We start from the raw sequence: 18385 nt of genomic DNA, 5'->3' as shown, positions 1-18385 counted from the left end.
CAACCAAGCATCGCAATACACGATGGCCGAGGAGCCAAGTTGCACAAGTCAATGTCAATGAATGCACAAATAACACATAAGGGCCTCCACCCTATCATACACAATCAAGGGCATCGACAACTGAGAAATGTGGCACGTTTCATCACTTCAAGTATGAAACGTGCCACATTCCTCGTGTTTGGATTGACATCCAATCCAAACACAATGCAACGCACACAACATGCCTATCTAACAATGTTAATGTGGCATGCACAAGGTTCCATCATATAAGCAATGCATGCATGGCAGGCTAAAGCATCAAAGCAAGTAAAGAGCATCATACAAGAGGCATGCAATACAATGCTCAATGGACTTAAACCAACTATGGACAGAGCTCCACCATGCCAAAACAAAGGTCAAAACATGCTGAAAATGGGGCCCAAAAGCTTATACAAGCATGCATACATATTGGCTCACAAACAAGGTATGAAGACACAACTCTCAAACACATTGAAGGAGTGACAAATGTGAGAGTTTGGCTACACTCTATGCACTGAAATCAAGTGTGAAATGATGCCAAATCATCCAAGCAACACAAGTATAGCATCCTAAGGACCTTGAATCATTAGGCTAGTCAAAGCCATTACACTACAACCATGCATAACAAATCCCATATGACCCAAACTACTCAAAACAGAGTTGAGGCATGCTAAATCAAGGCCAAAGCATGCTAAAATACAGACTCAAAAGGGAAGGAAAGCATGCTCATTCATTGGCTCACAAACAAGGCAAAATGCATAACCCTCAAGAGCAATGAAAGAGTGATAAACATAGAAGTATAGCAAAGACATAAGCTCTGAAATTACATTCCAAATGACGCCAAATCATGCATATATCACAAATAAGGCATGCTAGGAGGCTCAAAGCTCAAGACTAGCTATGGTACTTGCACCATAGCCATATCAAGCAAGCCCCAAAGGGCCAAGATGATTCAAAATAGTCCTAAAACATGTCAAAACAAGGTCAAAAACATGATTAAACATAGCCAACATATGCTAGAATAAAAGGCCAAAACATAAAGTAAGCTAGGCCAATGAGCATGATTACACTACAAGTGTAAGAAGCAAATGAGGTATGCTCTAACCAACCAAAAACAGAGTTATATCACGGCAAAATAAGACCAAAAACACACTGAGATGGTAGCCCAAAAAGCTTAGGCAAGCATGCATGCCAATTGGCTCATGATTGAGGCATAAAGCATAACCCTCCAAAAGCATTGAAAGAGTGAAGCATGGGAGAGTATGACCACACTTCATTCACTGAAATCATGTGAGAAAAGAGGCCAAAGCATGCAAACAACTCAAGTAAGCCATGCTAGAGACTATGAAACTCAAAGCTAGTGAGCAAGATTGCACCATGGCTATACAAAGCAAGGCATGCATGACCAAAAACACTTAAAACAAAGCTTAAGCATGGCAAAACATGAGTAAAACTTGCTGGAGTGAAGCCAAAAACATACTAAAATGGTGGTCCAAAGCATGATGCATGTTAAGGCTATAGAGAGGATTGCACTACAAGGGTATGAAGCATGCAAGAGGCAATCAAACCGACCCAAAATAGAGCTAAGGCATGCTAAAATAACATAAAAAACATGCTGAGATAAAACAAAAATAGGCTAGCATGATGGATCAAAGCATTGAGCACACAAGGCTAAATGGTAAGATTACACTACAAGTGCAAAAAGCATGCATGAGGTGACTCAACCAAGCCAAAACAGAGTTATGCCATGCTGAAATAGGGCCAAAAATAGGCTGAGAACAAGCCAACACATGCTCAACAATGAGGCCAACAAGTCAAGAAAACAAGACAAAAGGAGAGGGTTGGGCCTCAAAGCCACATTTCTACCACTGAAAATCCACTGGATTTCAGTGGTTAAAAGGCCAAGAGAAGGTGATCTCAAAGGCCTAAAGAGATGGAACAAAACAAAGTAAAACAAGGCACCAAAGGGGGTAGACCACCCCTAACTCAAACCAAGCCTCAAACAACCATTTTTAATACTTAAAAATGAAGCTTTTTGTAGTTGAAAGTTAAGCCTAAAACATCATGCAAATAGGGCCAAATAAGCAATGAAAACAAAGCTTTAAAGAGGGTAAAGACTTACCCTTGAAGAACAACTTCAAAACAGTAGCTTTTGAGGCAAAAACCAAGCTTTTGAGCTTCAAACAAACCTCCAAGTACCTTAGCTCAAGAGTGAAGGTGTTTCACTAGGTGCTTTAGTGCAAAAGTGTGAAGAAAAACCACTTTAAGGCACGAACTAATACAAATATAGAGAGAGAGGGAGAAATATAGAGAGAGAGGGATATGTATAGCCCTAATGAAAATTTTTGAATCTCTAGAAAGGGAGAGGGAGCTTCCCTCTTATAGAATTCCAAGCCTCAAGCTTGTTGAACAAGCTAGAGGCTTGGTGCAATCCCTCCATACACGTGCATGGAGGATGCATTCTGTGCTCACTAGCTGGCACAGTTAGCAAGGAAAATATCTACAGAAAATGCAGGAAGGCCGCCGACCAGTTAAAATGGTCGACCGACCACTCCCACTAGTCGACCGACCACAAAAAGTGGTCTACAGGGCACAAAACTAGTCAGCAAGGGAGGAAGAGGGTCTGCAGAGAGAGTGGAAGGTGGTGGCAGGCTACCGACCACCTTAGGTGGTCCACAGACCACCCATCCTAGCTAGCCGACCACCAAAAGTGGTCTACAGGGGAGGAAAAGTGGTCTACAGGGGGGAAAACTGGACTACACCCCTGTTCCACCCTCCAGGCAAAGGGTAACAAGGTTTGGTTCAAAAACAAACCAAAAAGGAAGCAAGACAAGAGTCCGTAAGGCGAGGCATTCATCCGGAAGCCCCGAAAACTAGTCTACGGGTACAAAAGGCGGCCTACGAGAGGGAAAGGTAGTCTATGGCTACAAAAAGTGGCCTACAGGCCTCTATTTCCCTCTAGGCAAAGGCATCAAGGCATGGTCCAAAAATCGGGCCAAGAGGAGAAAGCTAAGAGGTCCCAAGACAAGGAGCTTAGCTGAAGGCTCTGGAAACTCAAAACGACCACAAACATGCACAATCATCGAGCGCTCAATCGATGACGTCTGAGTCTTAAGGTCGGTCAAAAATGGGGTGTCTACAAGCTCTCAATATCTTGCTCGTTTGCAGGTGAGACCGCTCGAGCGGTAGAATAGTCGCTCGAGCAAAGATTTCAAGCTTTTAGTAGTTTTACTATAGCATTACAAAATTTCTGAGACCTTGTGTTTATCGCTCGAGTAGTGGATAGTTCGCTAGAGTGGTCTACTTATTTTGCATGCATCGCTCAAGAGACGGAAAGTTTGCTCAAGTGGTCTATTCGTGACAGTAGTTTTAAATTTCAATCCAAACACATTTTGGATTCACTTTTTCATTGTCCTTCTCTCTCTAAACCCCTTTTTCAAAAATCCTAACTTCTAAACACTAGATTTCATCTATTTTTAGCTAGAATCCATCCTTGCTCCTTCATTAAAGTTGTTCATCTCATCAAGAACTACATTTTGGACCGATTGGATCTTGTTATCGTGGAGATTCATCTTTGGGTCTTGATCTCTCATTTCACAACTTTTGATGTTGGAATATTTTTTTCCTTGTTTATCTATATTTTGGATTAAATGTGTGTTAATTTTATGATATGAAGGTATGATTTGGACTGGGTGATATATATATACATATATATATATATAGACATTAATGGTGATAGTGAGTTTTAACTAAAATTCGTGAAAGATTTGAGTGTCTACTAATGTAATATAGTGTAAAAAACATAAATCAAAGAAAATAAATACATGAAAGGAAAAGTCCTAAAAAAAATTAGGAAACCCTAAATGTTATTTACGGATCATGATTGTTAATGGAAGCGAAAATGATAAGTAAATTGGAAGGGTATTGGGACTCTGTGTGTTGAGATAAAAATTGAGTTTTTGAAATGTTGCTTGTTGTGTGCTATGGCTTTACCCACGTGGGGAAATTGAGGTGCCCATTTGCTCAATTGTATGAGGACGACAAATGTGGAAAAGTTGAGATGCCCACTAGCCATCATGTGAGGACGACAAATGTGGAAAAGTTGAGATGCCCATTGGCCATCCGTGTGAGGATAGAGAAATATGGAAATAGATGTTGAGTTGTGCATTGTTCTATGGAATTAAGAAATTAGTATCCATGGGTATTGGTTATGATCATGTATATTTCAAATCAAATGTTTATATACTTGGTTAAATATATTCTTGTAGACCGCCCGAACTCGCTCCGCGCGCGAGGGCGCGAATTGGGTTCTAGTTACTATAGTTCGGACTCTTGTCACGGTTCTGAATCTAATCTCACAATAGTGCAATGTAAGACTGATAAATCACCAAAGAGTCCAAATCCAGCAAATCATTTTGAAAAATTGATTTTAATCAATAAGTGCCAAACATGGACTGCTTTGCCAGATTACAGAGTTGTCACCTAAATATTTTATTTTGGGGAATTTAGGAAACCCTGACTCGTGCCTAAGGCCACATGTCCGTCATCACCAAAGTTTCTTCGGCTCGAGAACTTGGGTATGAGAGGGGAAGGTCATAACATGAGCACCCCCGCTCGCCCGATCAAAGGATCGGCCTCTACTAAGCATGATATGTTGTTTTGAAAACATATGTGTTTTATTCTGGTTATTAATCTAACTTACTATGTGATGCGCACAGCATACAAGTATAGACTAAATCGCTCGATTTGGAACAAAACACCTCATGTTTGTTTTTCGAAAATGGTTTGAAGGTGCTACTCGCAAGTAGGCTAAAATGCGGATTTGTCACCAAACAAGGTGGGCTTAAAACATGATGATTTGCCACTTCAAGTGGGCTTAAAACTCACATTTTGATGAATTGTTCCAATTCAAGTAATGAAGTCTTCATCCACAGGCATTCATGCAGTTTATCAAGTAAGTACATAGCCTCATGGCAAGTATGCTAACATGGCAAAATAAGGCCTGAAACATGCTAAGATAGGGCCTCAAGAAGGTAGAAAACATGCCAAAGTGTTAGGCTAACAACACATGCAAACAAAACATCAAAGGGGGGGACCACCCCCATCCATTTTGGGTCTCAAAATACACTTTCCACCGCCAAAATTCCTTTGGAATTTAGTGGTGAAAAGGCTAAATAAAGATGATCTCAAAGGCCTCAAAGGATAGCTCAAAACAAAGCAAAATAAGGCACAAAAGAGGGTAGACAACCCCTAACTCAAACAAGGCCTCAAACAAACATCTTAAACACTTAGAAACAAGAGTTGTTGCAGTTGAGAGTAAGGCCTAAAAGAGCATGCAAGGATCGCCAAATACTTAAGCAAAACAAAGCTTAAAGAGGGTAACTACTCACCCTTGAAGAACCACTGTAAAACAGGAAACTCTAAGGCAAAAACCAGCTTAAAACCACTCAAATAAAGCTTCTAAGTACCTCAGCAACAAGAGGAAGGTGTTTGAGTAGGTGTTTGTGTGCAAAAGTATGAAGAAATAACACTTTAAGGCACAAATATATATATATATATATATAGAGAGAGAGAGAGTAAGCTTTTTGCTCTTCAAAATTTCTGAACCTCTGGAAAGGGAGAGAGAGCTACCCTCTTATAGAACAATGCAACCACAAGCTTGCTTGACAAGCTTAAACTTGTTTGAATCCCTTCATACACGTGTATGGAGGATGCATTCAGTGGCCACCAGCTGGCATAGCTGGCACCAAAAATATCTACAAAAACAGAAAAATGGCCGTAGGCCACTTCAACTGGCCTACCGGCCACTTAAAGCGGCCTACAGGGGGAAAAAGTGGCCTACAACCACCAAAAGTGGCCGATAGCCTCCCCTCCCTCTAGGTAAGGAGTAACAAGGTATGGCACAAAAATAAGCCAAAAGGAAGAGATCCAAGAGGCCCCGAGACAAGGCACTCAGCCGAAATCCCCCGAAACTAGCCTACCGGCCACCGCAAGTGGCCTACAAGAGAGAAAAGCAGCCTACAGCTACAAAAAGTGGCCTACAGGCCTCTCTCTCACTCCAGGCAAATGCACCAAGGCATGGTCCAAAAACAAACCAAGAAGAAGAGAGTTAAGAGGTCCCGAAACAAGGCGCCCAACCGAAAGCCCCGGAAACTTGAAGCGAGCACAAACATGCGCGATCACCGTGTGCACAAACGATGACGTCTGGGTCTTAAGGTCGGTCAAAAATGGGGTATCTACAATTCTCTACTAGGCAATTGCTCATCTTACCTAACAACTTTGAGGACTTGGAGAATAGTAGCTACCCCAATGACTTAGAAATGATTAAATCTTTTGTTTTTGCTAAGGACATGATGTATATGGAACATAGTGTTCCCAATGTATTTATTTATTTATTTATTTTGTTTGGGAGTGAGAGTCCTTTTGTTTCTTTGAAAACATTGATTTAGAATCTTGTAAGCCGTGAGACATTTGTTATAACTTCTTTTAACTTGTTGAACTATAAGATTCATACTAAAATTTGTAACAGTTAATCAATAGCTCAATGAGAAAGAGATTTTTTGGAATTGGTATTGTAAATATCTTGGTGTATTGTGCATGTTGTATTTGATGTCTAGTTGGAATTATTTTTGGGAGCGTTACACTGGGTACAGTTTGCATAGGCTTGAAAAGTGTGTCCCACTAACCATATGTGTTGTCGTCCCAGGGAAAGTCAAATATTTATTTCTTCTATATTTGAAAAATTAATTTTGGTATTATAACAAAATAGTTGTTAATTTTTTGTTTCTCTTCCAATCTCTTTACTTTGGAGAGCTTCAAAATGGGGATTAAGAGAGAAATCAGATTATCTCCATTTCTTCTCATTTTACTCCATTTCTCTTCCCTTTACTTAACCAAACAAGTGATACGAATTTTTAAAAAATGTATATATTTTTTTTCCTTACAAAGTCAACCCATCCAAATGGGTTGTAATATATTAAATGGGGAAGTGGAATCATCAATATTTTCTAACCAAAACGTATGTAATATCAAATACCTAATTTTATCACAAAATAAGTAATTTTATTTTTAAATTATAAATTATCATAATTTTATAAATAAGAAAATATGTAATATTAATGATAAAAATACATAATATATAAAACAAAAATACGAGACAAGGATGTACGGTATTGTTGGATCTATGAGGTTTACCATAAGTCTCATTTCGATAATCCGAATCGTTCAATATGTAAAGGTTGTCGAATACTTCATCTCTATAAAAAAAACTATATTGATCGAATATCGATAACCTTTTGATTAGAACATATTTTGGCAATAATTTATTTTTAAAATTATATTTACCATTGAAGAAATATTATATGATCAAGAGATTATCAATATCCAATCAATATAAATTTTTACAAAGATAAATTATTTAACAAATTTTATATATTAAACCATTCAAATTATCAAAATAAAACTTATCATAGATTTCACAGACTCAACAATACTTTTAATTCACTTTGCAGATTGGAGATTAGACTAGTTTATGAAATAAATTTACAGACGATCTTGGGCATAGTGACTGAAATCTGGACGACGAGATGGGGTTCTATTATTTATTTGGAGGTGAGATTCTCTGTATAACAAATGAAAAATAATTAAATAAAGTGGTGGTTGTTCAGTTTTCAAGGGACCTACTGTCCCTCGGTATGTGTATTGTTTGATTATTTCAAGGGCAACTGCATGCAGCTAAAAAAAGGAAAATGACTAGTAGCTCGAAAAAAGTGGCCCGATTTTGGCTCGAATCGCAAAACGACGTCGTTTTGTGATTTTTTTTTCTTTTTCTTTTCTTCCTTTTCTTTCTCTTCCTTTTCTTTCTTTCTTTTCTTCTTCTTCTTCGTTGAACACAGAAGAAAAACAGAGGGGAAGAGGAGGAGAGAGGGAGAAAGAGAGAGGAGAGGAGAGAAGGGCCCCTCCTGTGCCTCCGTCGACGCCAATTGTCGCAGCATCTCCGATCGTCGTAGCAGCAGCTCTGATCGTCGCAGCCCCGTGGAGCCCCGCCTCCGGCCCCACCTCCTCCAGCCCGATTTTGATGGCCCCCTCCCCTCCAGTTCTCCTTCTTCCTCCTCCTTCCTCCTTCTTCTTCTTCTCTTCTTCTTCTTCTCCAAATTCGAGCCTCCGAATTCGAGCTACGAATCGGAGTCGCTAAAAAAATGAGCAAAAGATTGTGCATTTTTACAGCTTTATATTTGTATCTCATTAACATTTTTGCATCTCTATGTATGGATTACTTTTTTCTCTTTCTCTCACCTACCTCTAATTACCTCTTATTTTAATATTAAAACAAATTATATTATCATTTTTTTGTTATTCTTTTGGTATTTTCAATCATTATTTTTATTTATACTATTTATCTACTACTATTTTAAATGTGAAGAACCCTTCTTTCTTTTTTTTCTTCTCTTTTTTTGTACTTTTTTCATATCTCGAAAATACCCTCCTAAATTTATTAAACATCACATAACATCTTATATCTACTAAATGACCAAACACCTTCCAAAATTCAAATACCTTTAAATATCATAATACAATTATTTTTTAAATAATTCTATTACTTTTCTACTTTTCTTCTATTTCGAAAATATTTTCTTTATAATTGAATTTAAATGAAACGGCAAGTATGAAGCATTGCTACATTTGAATGAAAAGGCATGTAGAAATCGTTAATTCCATTTATCTATTAATATAATAAGAGAGTGGCTTATTTGCAATTTATCAAAAATTGGACTGTCCAATCTTGTAAATGAAATGATACCACTTCACCGTTTTGTCTATTTAACGGTTCAAATTGCATTAAAGAAAAGATGTAATGATTTTGTCTTTCGTTATTATCATGTTTGGCGAAGTCCCTCCCCATTGTTGCCTTTTCTTCCCTCACCCATAGCTAGCGCAGCGTCGTTCCTTATCATGACACCCATTCCTCACCCATTTCACCACATAGAAAATAAAATAAAATATCTTTGTTGAATATGAAAGAGAAAATAATTAAAGTTGTGAATGGTTGCACCAGAGTATCGATTGCAAATTAGTTGGTGAGGGTTTGGTTAATACTTGATAAGATTAGCTAGAATATGGTGGTCATGACGTGCATCAAAAGTTGATGAAGAAAATTGCATCAACTGTTTGCCTCTGACAATGGTTGGAGTTCAAATCTCAAGTGAAGGTGAGATGTCTCGATGGACTGCAATGGGTGGAGATGACATGGTTGTGAGTGAGCGGAGAGGAATTTGTACAAGAGAGGAAGGTGATTATCAACGGCGAGAGGCTACCGTGAGGTTCAAAGGTGATGGTATCGACATCCTCATCAAATTTAAGTGCTATTACGGCAAGTACTACATCACCATTGACGAGCAGTACCTCATTGACATAACTGGTCAGAGAGTTTCTCAACCTACTCCAAAAAATTGGATTCGAGATGGATATTACCCGGACTTCATTTTTTCATTATCAGTTGACAAGGTTAAAGTTATTCTATCTAATTTTTTTATAGATAGTTTCCATGAATAAAAAAAGAAATCAAAAAAAGAATCCTATGATTTTTTAAATTATTCGCCCCGTCTCATCTTGATTTGACCATACTTGTATGTAGCCAGCCATGTTAGCTCCACATGAGACCCTTTTTCTAAAGGCTAAAAAGGCACTCATCAGTCAGCCCAATCCCTTTCTTGTTCCGCTTTGCTACCTACTAAGAGAATAGGCCCCGTTCAAGCGGCCCACCTTTATTCATCTATACCAATGGCCACGCACAATCCTATTTCTCAACCCTCCCCAAAAAATTGGATTCAATATGGATTTCATGTTCGCTTGAAACCATGGTACAGTAATTACTTTCACAAAAAATATTTATTTATTTAAAAAGTGAATGAGAAATTGGACTCACAAATTTAATCATTTACAAATATATAATATATTCTGTAATCATATTGAAATTCAAAATTTGAATTTATTTACAATTACCAAAAAGATTGAAAGGTTCTTTTTCTTTTATTTATTTATTATATTTATTATTATTTTAATTTCTATTTTTTTAAAGTTAGTTTGCTTTTGCAGTTTGAAAGGTTAATATATTATTTGCAATTGAATAGGTTTCTGTTTATATCTCCTATCAAATTGACCCAAAAAAAGTATGGTCACTAAATAAATATATATATATATATATTATATATATATATATAATATAAAAGAGGTTAAATTTAGACTCAAACCAATGCACCGGTTACATCTTACAATCGGCATGCCAAAAAAAATAAAAAAATGCAAAGTTTGTTATATAAACAGACTCTACCTTCAAGAGAATTTTTTTTGTTTTCATTTTCTCTCTGTGATTCCATACGGTTACATAAAAAAATTATTATTTTCTATTTTCTATTCAAATACACATATTGCTGACAATAATAAAAGAGATAAATAAATGATAACCAAACATCATGACTAGAACTTAATGGTGCAAAAGTAAGTCTATTACATTAATTCTTTGATAAATTTTAATATATAATTACTTATGATTCGTATAAAAGATTTTGATATTGTAAATTGATAGTGAAATTGAATACACACAAAACAATGGGTCTATAAATATCAAGAAATTACTAATGCAATTCCTATATGGATCAAAACATTAAAGTAAAATTTACAAAATAAATTTCATACAAAATTTTCACGAAGTGTGAATGATTCTTATGAATAATGTCATATTTCTCATTATGTAGGATGTTCACTGCACAGGACTAGTCCCAAAAACTCTTTATTCAGTTTTTTCTTTTTTGTTTTTGGTAATATTATAGCGAATCTGGTTTAGACCCAATCCATTTGATATTCTTGATCCGGGTTTTATTATCTTATACAATTGTTCATGTCTTATTTCTCCTTATTTCTCATTAAATTTGATTATTGGAGTGTCTTGGTTGCATTTGGAACAGGTCGGGAGTCAGTTTTTCAAAATGGTTCTTTCCTAGATTTTGGCCTCTTCGCTTGAGTGACACTTCTTGCACTCGAGCAGCCTTTGAGAACTCTCAGTACTTTTGTAGACCTGCAGAGATACTGGGAGTTGGCATTCTACACTTAAGCAATGTAGGCTTGAGCGGCCTTTTTTGAGTTCGAGCGATGGTCCTCTATTTGTAACAATCCTGGGAGTTTGTATTCTTCGCTCAAGCGGTAAACTTCTTCACTCGAGCAGTCTCACTTATTGTGTCTGATCGCTCAAGCGATACTTCTTGCGCTCAAGCGGTCTGCGCGTATATCAGTTCGTAAAATCACATTTTTTGCTCACTTTTTCATCTCTCTCTCTCTCTCTCTCTCTCTCTCTCTCTCTAAACTTTCTAAAAACCCTAAATCTGGAGCCTTTCTATCTAAAACTCACATTCTCTCTACAAATACACTAGATCCATTGATTTCTTTACGCATATCCCGTTGATAAAAAGGTAAAACACTCCGAGAGCTCCCTTTTGACCAGAGCAAAGTTAGGTTTCAGCATTGTTTAAGTTTCTCCATTCCTTCTATTGTCTTCTAAGTTTGAGGTAGAGATTCTCCTCTCCGTACTTTCTTATGATTTTTAACTTAGTTATTTGCTATTTATAAAACAAAATTGTGATTTGGAGATTTTTAAGAATGAAAAGAGGGATTTTCAAATGGATTCTTGAAAATAGTTGTGGGATCGGAACTGAGATGGAGTTGTGACCAAATGGTTGGTTTTGATACCTAGCATTGATTGTGGAAGAAAAGGGAGATTTTTGCCCAAAATATATCAAATGTTGATTTTGTATAAATAATTGAAATTGATGTTGGAAATGTGAAATTGGATTGATATTGATGAAGATGGTGGAGTTAGGCATGTATTACCACTCACATCTTGGAATTTGGAAAGTTTATCTTTGTGGAAATTAATTATTTGTTTAGAGATATCTGTTTTGGCCTATTGGTGGAGAATAGTTATGATTGTTGCGGAAATTGTATGAGAACTAGGAGAATTAAAACTATTTTTTCATCCATTGCATTGAGCAATGTTGCATATTTAACACATTTGAAAATGTTGTTGTTTTGAGAAAAATTGGTGAATAACTTGGTTAATCTAGGTAGGAGTGTAGTGTGATATTAAGTTAGCCTGTGTGTCCTCGATAAAAGTCCAGAAACCCGCGCGATTAGGTGTCAAGCCTTCCGGTTAATATTGGTAAAAATGACAAATTGGTAGTATTTGTAGCCTACTTGTAGACACGTCTAGAGATTCACAACGCTATATTCATTACCATGTTTTCTATTGTAAAAGAAATAATATCATGAATCGAGAAATAAATTTGGCATTATACAATTTTGGAAAGAGAAATGAAAATGTTTTGGTACGAGCATTACATATGCATTCATCTTATATCTTTGTTAAGATTCATAAACTGTGTTATAGTATCTCTACTAGGCTTTGGCTCACCCTATGTGGGAAACCATTTTCAAGTGCTGAGGACATGTCTCCGCCAAGGTAATAGAGTGGGAGGAATTGGAGCAAGAGCTTCATTTTTAGTTACTTGTTGTAATTATTTTGTACAAGCCTAGGGTTTTATCTATATTGAGTTTAAAGCTCATTTTTGTTATAACCAAGTATTGTCTTGGAAAGTTGTAAACCCTTGAGGCATTTCTTATTTGTTTAATTCTTATTTCATATCTTTAACTTGTAACTCATGCCATAAATTCAGGGTTAGAACTTGTGAATGTATAACTGCATGTGCTACCTTTTGTATCACGGAATCACATGAAATGGAAGAATACTTATTTCAAAACATTATAGTTATACATCGTTGTCATTTATTGATATTATGGATGGTTTAATGTCTTAAATTTCGGGGCGTTACATATTTATTGTATTTTTAAGTTTATATATTTTGTTCACGAATTTGCTAAATTGTCTATACAATATACTTACAAAGGAGTGCATTGTTTAGTATACTCATTCTATTCTAAAATTTGTTTTCTATATTACAAGGACAAATATAAGTAATAAGAACTTTTAAATATTAATTAGTTTACATTATATTAGGTTAGATGAAAACCATGTTCAATGCACGTGCACCCCACTAGTTATATTAAGTGAGTCCGTATTTTAGTTTCTTAAAACTTTTGCCAGGTGACATTTAGACAATAAAAAATAAAAAATAAATAAACAAACTACTCTACAATAACTACTCTAAAATAACTTCCCACTCAACCACATTATGCAAATAATACTACTTTACAATAACTTCTTCTCTCCTCTAATAAATTACGTCTATCATTTTTCTTTTTTACCTTTTGCTTTTTCCTCTCTTTCGACAATGGTTTTCTCTTTCAAAAAAGTACAAAAGTATTTGATTCAACTATGGCAAACGAAGTACAAACCAATAAAAGACTATCTTTTGTTTTTCTTTAATGGTAAGTGATTTAAGAGTTTTCAATTTGTATATTCTCAATGACTGAAACTTTTGTTTATTTATTTTGTTTGTTTTTTATTTTTTTGGTATAAATTTTGTTTATAGCTTTTTTCTTCCACTCCTTTTACAATTATTCTATTACATGATTTTTTTTTAAAAAAAAACTTTTTTTTTTTCAGAGAAGGTGATTGAGTTTGTTGAAGATGTCCAAATGGATCGAAGAAAAATGAAAAATTAAGAAAGAAAGAGATGTAATAAAAGAAGAATAATTATTAGGTTTAGAGATTGAGAGAGAGGTCTTTATATAATTTTGTTTTTATATACACTTTAAATATATATATATATATATATATAAGTTTTTACGACTTTGTATTCTTTAGAAGAAAAGTTCGTTGTTTTTTTTTTTATTATTTTTTATTTTTTGCACATTGATTTAATAGGTTAATAGAAAAGTCAGAAATAGAAAACAAAAAGGGGAATAAATTTTTTTTATTCGTTGTGTTTTCAATTTTTTTTCTATCTTTCTTTAAAATGTAGGCAAATTATTTTTCAATTTCCAAATTGTTTCCAAAAAAGTAGTATTCCAAACTTTTCAAAAAAATTTTGCACAGACAAAAAAAGAATGAGGATGTTCTTGAACATATTTTTGAAACACAAATAAAAAAAGAAAAAAGAAAAAGAAGTAATACTAGTAATATATTAAAAGCAAGAAATTCAGAAATTTTTTGAATTTTAATGTTTGATAGGATATATATACACTCATATATATATATATATATATATTGAAAGTTACTTATTTTAGAGAGAGAAAAAAAAAAAAAAAAAGATGAGGAGGAGGAGGAGGAGGAAAAGATATTCATATATTTATTTCAATTGCAAGGTTTGATATGATATATATACACACTCATATACCTTTATATTGTCTTCATATATTTATTATTTCAGGTTTGTCAAATCTTTTTTATTGCAAATGTTTAATTTTTGAATTTGTGTTTAATTATTTTTATATTCAATTTTTTTTAAATTTATATATTCAGTTTTTTAATACATTATTTAAAATTTATATTTATTTTACGAGAAGGCCGATAGTGATTAAATAAAGCAAAGTTAGGATTTCAGTCCGCCCACCTGTAAAAAAAATAAAAATAATAAACTAGTAGATAAAGAAAAAAATAATGTGAAATGCTTGGGACCTCCACTGGGGAGATCCCCAGCACCCCCAGTGGCGGGTGATTGGCCAAATTTTTATTTTTATTTTTTTAATGACTAATCCTCACATGTGGGGATAGTGAGGAGAGGTTTCACTGGGAGTGGGTTTCACTGGATTCATGTATATTTGTCTACTAATTTCATAATAATAAACTAGTAGACTAGTAATCAAATATACATGTACAAGTTTAAATAGCTGAAAAAGCTGTTAAAAAAAAGTTAGTAAAAAAAATACTGTAGCTAGAAAAAAGTGGTTAGGTAGGAAACGTCACAAGAGAATCGCTAGAAAAAAAGATATCGGAAAGTTATTAAAAGATAAAAAAAAGGTAGTTATAGAGTCATCAAAAAAAGTGATCAACGATGAGTGACTAACGATGAGTGACGATGGCTGATGGTTAGAGGGTAAAAATACTCATGGCGTGAAATTTGTCTGCGGTTCAAGGTGAGCCCAACTCGTTTAGATCCGAGCTCAAGTTTAGCCCGAGATCCTGTGCTATCATTTTTTGGCTCGACTCGTGACCCGACCCATCAGTCCACTTAACACTCACTCAAGGGCCGGCTCACCCGAGATCCAATGTCCTTTTAGTGAAAATAACAAAATTTTGGCAGAAAAAATAAAATATTAAAAAAATTTGTTCAGGTTGGCCCAAGCCCACCTCAAGCCCGAGCCCAGGCCTAGGCCCACCAGCTTGCCTAAGGCTCAAATACCCCCTGGGCTTGAGCCTAATTTTTTGACTTACAGGCCAACCCTAATTTTGGCGGGAGCCTATGAGACCTGACATGGGCCAACCTGGGCCAGGCTAAACTTACACCACTGCTGATGGTTGATTGCTACGGGTGATTGGCGATGATCAACTATCAACCATAATAGCCAATAGGCTAATGGTAGTGTGTAACTGGTGACGATGTTAGAAAATTAAATTAGAGAGTTACTTATTAAGGTTAGGTTTGGTATAATCTAAAAACGTTAAAAAGCCACTATCATATTTAAGTCACATCATCTTATTTGGGCCATATCACCTCTCTACCACATCACTTCAAACCCAACTCATATTTAATAAAAAATCAAAAAGTATACTTATTTAGATCATCCGAAACCACTCATAATTATAATTTTTTATTTAAATAAAATATGATCAACATTAAGATAATAATAATTTTATGTGCTAAATTTAAGAATAAGAAATTAAAAATTATTATTAATAGGAACAAATCAAAATTCCATAATAGTGTGCAATAGCTTAGAGCGGGATAGTGATGTAAGTTTGTAAACTTAGCAAAAAAATTATGGATCAAAATTCCTAATTTTAGAAAATAAATACACATCATTTATAGCACAAATTATTATAAAATCTATTTAATTTTTATTTGACAGAAAATATTAAAGAGGCGATATTGCTTATAAATGATGTGTTTTAAATGGAAATTATAAAATAGTCTTAGAGTACCATATGATATTGCCTATGTGATGCTCAAAGCATAAGAAATCACAAATCACACTAAGTAATTTGTCAACTACCAGAAAATAATAAGTTAATTATATTCAATGCATAAGATTTCGCACTCCACTATTGGTTTAGACTACTGCATAAACAATACAACATAATAATCTCAAAGTATCAAATAACTACTTACTATGAACAATACAATAAATCCTTAGCCAAAAAATATTTTAACAAAAAAAAATACATTTTGTATATGACCACAAAAAAAAAAAAAAAAAGGTTCAAAATTGAGGGGGGCACGTGACCCCCCCTGAGCCTTCTTTGGCTCCGCCCCTATGTGTGACAGTAGAGAGAAAGTAGAGAAAGAATAATTAGACAAATATTTTTTTGTAAAATAATTGAGAGCTCTAAATTGTGAACTCTAGAGGAGTTCTAAACTATGGGCTCCACTATCTGGTGTGATGTTTTGACTTTTTTTTTTTTTTTTTTCGTTGCCACATTAGTAGAGATCTACTATTAGAGTTATGAATCACCTCTGTGTTTCTTTTTTTTGTTTTTTCGCTTGAATTGTTAGGATGTAACAGGTTAAGGTTAAAAATAAAAAAATAGTTTAATCAAAATTTTGAGTTTTTAATTCATATTTTTGCATTTTTAAAAATATTTTTATCAATTTTTTGTTATCTTTTAGATCCATTTAATCTTGATATAATTTTAAAAAGAATAAAAAAAATTAATTTTTTTTTTTTGTGAAAATTCATTGACTATAACAAAAAATACAAAAATATATTGAATTTTATTTTTTATTTTTTCTATTTTGTGAATTTTTTAAAGTTGTTTTCTTTTTTTGAAATATTATACTTTTTAAGTGTATCCATATTAGGTATATATAAAAATATAAAAAAAAAATTGCTTCACTAAAAATAAAAATATACAAAAAATAAAAAATTTAATTTTCAAAAAAATATAGATTATCAAACAAGAATATATTTTATAACAATGATTTATACATTTCATCAATGCATTTCAATCAATTTGTTATTGTCATATGTGTGTGTGTGTGTATATATATATATATATATGGGACAGTGGAGAGAAAGTAGAGAAAGAATAATTAGACATATATTTTTTTGTAAAATGATTGAGAGCTCAAAATTATGAGCTCTAGAGGAGTTCTAAACTGTGGACCCACTGTTAGATATGATGCTTTGGCTTTTTTGTTTTATTTTTGGTTGCCACATCAATGGAACTCTGATTAGAGCTCTATTAGTAGAGCTTTGAATCACTTCTCTATTTTTTTTTTTTTTGCTTGAATTGTTAGGATGGTTAAAAATAAAAAATAGTTTAATCAATATTTTGAGTTTTTGATTCATATTTTTTTGTATTTTTAGTGAATTTTTTAAAATATTTTTATCAAATTTTTTGTTATCTTTTAGATCCACTTAATATTGATATAATTTTAAAAGGAATAAAATTTGTTCAAAATTTTTTTAAAACTTCATTGAATACAACAAAAAATACAAAAATATATTGAATTTTTATTTTTTTTATTTTTTTCTATTTTGCGAATTTTTTAAAGGTTTTTTTTATTAAAATATTATATTTTTTAAGTGTATCTAGATTAGATGTATCTAAAAATATAAAAAAATTTGCATAAAATATTTTTAAAAAATTCACTAAAAAGAAAAATATACGAAAAATAAAAAATTTAATTTTCAAAAAAATAGAGATTACCAAACAAGAATATATTTTATAACAATGATTTATACATTTCACCAATGCATTTCAATCAATTTGTTATTGTCATATATATATATATATAGACATTTAATGTCATCTATCCATACTGAGAAATTCTACCCATATGCACCTTAGTTACTTCTTTGTGATATTTGGTTATAATCTATTGTGGGGTTAATTATGACTGACATTATTTTATTTATGATCCAAGAGCACTTTACATATACCTTATATAGTGTTTGGTTATAAACATTTTTTTTTTTTTTTTTTGAGTTATGACTCTCATAAGATTGAGTTATGACATTTGTAATAATCAAACCTTCAAATATTATAATTTACAAATAGTACATACTCTTTTAAAGACTAGTATAGTTAACCCGTGCGATGCACGGGCTAAACATATTTGTTTTAAAATATATTTTTTTATAAAATTAGATAAGTTATTTATAAAATATTTTTAATTTTATTTCTCGGAAATATTACCAAAACCTTTAATTCAAGACCATTTGTCAATACATTTATAAACAACATTCACATATA

The sequence above is a fragment of the Camellia sinensis genome, chromosome 12, assembly GCF_055761805.1.
Source record: "Camellia sinensis isolate YWXY chromosome 12, ASM5576180v1, whole genome shotgun sequence".
Taxonomy (NCBI): Eukaryota; Viridiplantae; Streptophyta; class Magnoliopsida; order Ericales; family Theaceae; genus Camellia; species Camellia sinensis.
The sequence above is the reverse complement of the archived record's forward strand: the minus strand, read 5'-3'. Positions refer to the sequence as shown.